Below are 6,108 nucleotides of genomic sequence, written 5' to 3'. Positions count from 1 at the left end.
CAAATATTTATGTAGTTCCCTATGACATATTCAAGCAAAAAGAGGCTTTAATAATTGATATTGGTAGATAATACCATTCAACATGCAATAATCATGCATGAATTTACTATGATAGTAAATCATTTTAGTGAACAACAACAATTGCTTCAGAGGAGCAAATTTTAGTATGGCTGATGCCATATAGCCATATGTGTAGACCTCAATTTATATAGGATAACACTTTAAAGATAATCACCAATATGGTATAGATCTCGCAGTAATAGAAAACATAGTCTGACTATTGTCAGTAGATGTTTATAATTCTATTACCTTATGTTATGCTAAATGTATGAAATCACTTTGAAGGCAATCATTTGTCAAAGTGATATGATGTAGACCTTGCAGTAATAGTGGATAATCTGTAAAATTTACAGTAGATGCCAGTATTACCTTATGATATCTTGAGGTAGTCACGCCAAATATTAATATTTTGGAAGAGCACTTTGAAGGTAATCATCTTATAAAATTGACAAGATGTGGACCTCACAGTAAGGGTGAATAATCTGCAAATGATGCAGTAGATGTCACCAATACCTTGTGATTCACAAAAAATAGGCTATATGCCATTAGTATTTGGAAGAGCACATTGATGATAGTCATCTTGCCAAAATGACAAAATGAAGATCTTACAGTAGAGATGGATAATCTGCAAAAAATGCAGTAGATGACATCAAATACTTTGTGATTCACAAATAAAATTTGGGCTAGTCATATTGAGTATGACACTTTTAATTCTTAGGATTTGCAAGGAAAAAATACGTTTTATTGCAAATTTATAGTTGTTGTCCCAAAATGCATGTCATAAAGAATATTTGCGGTAAAGACAAAGATGATGACTTGATTAGCATCTATATTCCCAAGGCTGTTTTGCATACTGAAACAAGCCTAAGGGCTTGAGTAAGAAATACTGGTCCTCTCTGATAGTAGATAAAATAGTAGGACCAAAGTGCAACTATGCCAATTGGATAAGGATTTCCAATCTCATCTCCTGCGCGTGTGTGGTGGGCTGTAGGCCATTGAGAAACCATCCCCATTGTTGCCTGCTTAGAGACGCTGATGCGCCGCACGTCGTCGCCGGGCTGTGCTCCCTTTCCTGTAAGGGGATTTTTTTTTCTATGCCGCCGTAGTTGTGAGGAGGAGGTCGCCGCGCCGAAAGGCGCTGCCGTCGTTCGGGTCGTGGCATCGAGGTGTGCGTGGTGCTGTGCGCCAGGGCAACGCCGACTGCGGCCGTTTGCTCGGACTTGAGCGCGGGGCCACCTCCATCGCGTGATGCGGCTGCTCTGCGAGGAGCCGGGCCGAGGTCCGCTCGGAGGAGCGGCGTGTGGTGGATGTGGTCTCCGCGCCCGGAGGAGTGATGCTTATGCGCGCGTCCTCGACGAGGTTGCTGCCGCTGCAGTGATGGCGAGAAATACATGATACCTTCTTCTGTTTGTATGATTTGATGATTCTTCTTGATTGATTGAGGTTTTCTCTTCCTTGGTCATGGATTTCTTTCGGTTGATGCTTCAACCATCTGTTCATCTCACCATGTTCACATATTATGTGCAGAAAAGCAGTTAATCTCCAGATCACGGGAAGAACAAAAATTAAACAAAATTAGTGTTTCGTGATCGATTTCCCGATGCGCGTTATGTGAGTTCTCTATTTTCTTTCTACTTCTCTGTTCTTCTCGTCTTGGTAGATGCAAGGAATTTTAACTCCCTGTATTATGTGTTTTCTTCTCATGGTGGCCTTGTTTCTCTTTGCATCTCGTTCCATGGTTGAAGATCGCCGGAGTTGCTTGGTGCTGTTCGTCGTCGCTTGACGCTGACGGGTAGCGTGGGAGGGTGGCCTCACCGGGCGCAACAATGGCGCCGTGGGCTGTCGGGCGCTTCGTTCTCAGGACTCCGTCCTCGTGCGAGCGTCTTCGCATCCAGATGCGGGGATCCGTTGTTTCCCCATCTTTCCTCTCGCTTTCTTTTTTGTTCTAGTGGCCAAATCGCTCTTGGCAGAGCAAGTGCATGATAACGTGTTAGAGTAAAACGAGATTGAATGGAAATGAATGGACCAGCAGTCCTCTTTCTATTGATTCTCAAGTATATATACATCTGAAAGAGGTGCGAAGAAAAGGTGTCTGTTCGGAGGCATCCCTCCAGAACAGAACAGGTGCTTGTTGGCAATAGACACAAAGAGGAGACACGACTGTTCGGGTTGGACATATCCCTTGAATTAATCTACTAATTAATTTGTAACAGGGGCGTCAGAGCGGTCGGTTGGTGGGACGAGGATCCTTGGCGGCGTGGGTTGATGGGAGCGACGCGGGGGTGGCACTAGGGTTTGTGGTGTGGCCGGCTGGGCCACTTTGGCCTAGTCGGCCAACGGGGCTTTTATTTTTTATTTTTATTTTTTTTAGAAATAGCTTTCTATTTTAATTATATAGGGATTGTAATAATCTTATAAATGCCCTGTTCACCTGATAATTCATTAGGGAGTTTTTATATCTCTCCCGACATTTTTTTATTTTAACATTATAACTTTTCTTGTTTGATTTTAATTTTAAATTTAAATTCGAACTGTCTCAAACAATCGCGAGATCAACGATAGGAAACACGACGACATGGCATCCTTTGCATAGGTTTACTGTAGTTCAATTACCGAGATTACTGTATCCTAATCCGGGGATGTCACAACTCTCCCCTACTAACAAGAATTCTCGTCCCGAGAATTAAGAGGTAGAAGGAAAGAGCTCGGGGTATTCATCACGAAGATGATCCTTCGTTCACAAGTGATTTCATCTTCTGAATGATTTGTCCACTGCACTTTAAGGAACTTGGTGACTTTGCGACGAGTCTGACGTTCAGCCTGGTCAAGAATGCGGACCGGATGTTCTTCATAAGAAAGATTTTGTTGCAGCTCAAGCATATCATGATCCACTGCTTGAATAAAATCTTTGAAGCAGCGATAGAGCTGAGACACATGGAAGACACCGTGAACCTGAGGAAGGTTCGCCGACAGTTCCAATTGATAAGCTACTTTTTCACATCTTTCAAGAATGGTGAAAGGACCAATATAGCAAGGAGCTAACTTGCCCTTGATCACAAAACGGGGTGCGCCTCTTATTGGTGTGACACGAAGGCAAGCCTTTTCGCCAGGTTGATAGACCATATCTTGATGGTGACGGTCATACTGACTCTTCTGACGAGACTGAGCAGCCTTGAGATTCTCATGAATAATGCGGACTAGATCTTCGGCATGTTGTATAATATCCGAACCGAAGAATGATCGGTCCATTGAACGGTGGCTCTGGAATTCCATACGAAGCCAAGTGTAAGGATACTTTAGAGTCAAAAAATTACAGGAGAGTCAGGTTTCAATCCTGTGGAACTTTGGGTTATGGGTCCACCATGTGGGACGAGAGTAGGTAGAGGGGTGACATCTTGTATGGTATTGGTAGCAAGACATGTCAGAGGATAACCTGTCAGTTATGTTGGCAACAATGTCGGTACCAAGTGCGGGGGATGAATAGAACTATTTTCCTGCTCGTTGTAATGAGGCGGACCAATAGGCAAGGTCCTCGTCCATCGGCGGCTACCGGAATGTTATCCACAATAGTAGCAGGGTCTTACTGACAGAGTTGTATACCGATGTATTACCTAAGCAGGGAATTAACACTGTTTAGATAAGTTATGCCACAAGAAAAGTCAAACAAACCAATAGAAAGTAAAATGTGTTCACACACACAGGTATTAAAGTAAAATGTGTTCACACACACAGGTATTAAAGTATACCATTCCCGAGGAAAATATAGAGTATGGTATACATGATAGGTCATCAAGTACATAACCTTTTAGATAAAGAGGCAAGAAGAACCATGATGTTTACCCGTACCATACGGTTTGAATAATTGATCAAGAACAATTTAGCATTGCGCTTCCAATGTTCTTGTTGAAATTTGAAGTACCACATCCGTGCTTCGAGGTAGCATCGACATGGTCATCAGATAAAGGTTGGACTTTGGGTACACAAAGAATTCATCAAAACAACTTATAAGATAAGCCATATAGTTTCCGCATGGAAGATGGCGAATCTTTCATATGGAAGAATCTACAACAATAGGTCCTTCGGCCCGGTGTGTTGGAAAGACAACACCGTACTGATTTACCTAAAGACCAAAGTTATAATTATTGGAAAATGTTCCAACCATCATATTTGCTCGAGGTTCAGATCTGATTGGTGTCGGGACACCTCAGACTCAAGATGCCTGAGAAGAAAGATGAAGATGCAAGATTCTCAGGATATGAACTACAGAAGCAATTCTTGAATCATGAGTTCGATTGTAAGACACATGAACACCATGTCAAGACATTCGTGCCCACGTGGAGTTCTTATGTCAAAATGTGACTGAGTTCTCATTTGGGGACCATCATCGAGGATAACAAAGTTCCATGTGTAAGTCTGGATTAGCTCTTATGAATGAACTTCTTTTCCCTTGATCAAATCAGTCAGTGGCTTGGCGTGCGAAGAGAAATTATATGAAATGAAGAGAAAAAAATCTTCAAAACATATAACACTTTGCACATGCGTGAATTATTTGGTATTTTCCGAGAGGGAGCGAAACAAAACTTACACATATTCACGACGGAAAGAGTGCACGTGAAGTTTGGGAAAATACACTTCCTATATCAAACATATCCTTCATGAGTTAGGCACAAAGATAGTGCTTTCAAAAGCTTCATCTCGAACCATGGAGAACTTGAGGGTGTGCCGATGGGCTCAGCAACAATCCCTCAGGATTTTGACAGGGATTAATTTCCAAAATTATAATATCATGGAGATAGCATTTGTGAAAACAAACGGTATAATGTCGTATGCTCGAGGGAGCAGCAACAATTAAACATTGGTTGAAGGGTGCACTCGGAAATACGGATTGAGTAGCACAACCAATGCTAAAATGATGAGTCAACACCCAACACACCAAGGAGGAAACAACCAGTTGTTAACCTCAAGGCGATAGGGTTGACAGAAGTATTGGAATCACACATCAAAGTTCACTTGTCGGTATACCGGTTAGAAACAACACGGGACCAAGAAATGAATGATGATGGCGAGAGGTATTACTATATCAAGAATTCTTAAGATGTGTGCAATTTTCACGACATTCTTGACATACCAGATAGTAATACTCCAAGATAGAAGATAACATAAGCTGAATTAGCAAGGAACTCAAAGGACAACACAAAACATGATCAAGTCTATGTTGGAGGGGAGGCAAAAAAGGTTGTTGATGAAAACACAAATCATCGAGGGGCAAGGATGGCATTTCTCGTCATGAATTCCATTGATACCCTGTAAGAGCTCGGGATGCTGATGATGATCACGACACATTTGTCGAGAAGCTTCACGAAGATGTAATCGTTCAGCAACGACATCAAGCAAGGAAATGATGAAGCAAGAGGTTGTCGGAATCACAGATAAGGCTGCTAGCTTTAGGATTGAGATTGCCTTTCAGGACAACCAACATGATGTGCAAAGCTCGATGCAAGCTTAACGCATAGTTGGAATTGTGTTCCAGGGATGAAGGATATAGATAGCACGGTCGAGCTCCAACATGACGATGATGATGAAGCTTAACATCGTGGAATGACATGATCAAGTACAAACTCGTAAACAAGGAAGATTACTAAAGGTTGTTGAATCACAATGTTTACTCGATTCAGTTGTCGATGTACTTGCATGTCCAACGACTCAAAACACGAGGAAACTGGAATTAGTGAAAAGTCACAGTTGATGAGGAGCCCACAAGAAGTTATATAGCTCTGTGATATTCTCGGGATACGAGGGATAATACTCGAAGGTAGATCAACATTAAGGCTTGGGCCGATGTGTTGATCTGAAGAAGACAAGTACTTTAACTCGTCTGAGAATAAAATCAAGGTAGGACAACATGGTCGGAACCACGACTGCAAAGGACAAGATCACAGATACCAGATTTAAACCACAAAATGAATGATTATCGATACGAGGAGTTTCTATGATAAGATCAACATCGTCTCCATGGGCATGAACACAAAGTTCAAGGTCGACTCCCAC

General features: G+C 42.0%; 1 pseudogene; it reads left to right on the top strand.

Moving 5' to 3' along the window:
* Window positions 1–817: 817 nt before the first annotated feature.
* Window positions 818–1,557, top strand: LOC123408617 (annotated as a pseudogene).
* The last annotated feature ends 4,551 nt before the right edge of the window (window positions 1,558–6,108 follow it).

Source organism: Hordeum vulgare, chromosome 7H, assembly GCF_904849725.1.
Source record: "Hordeum vulgare subsp. vulgare chromosome 7H, MorexV3_pseudomolecules_assembly, whole genome shotgun sequence".
NCBI lineage: Eukaryota > Viridiplantae > Streptophyta > Magnoliopsida > Poales > Poaceae > Hordeum > Hordeum vulgare.
This window is presented reverse-complemented; position numbering and strand designations above follow the sequence as displayed.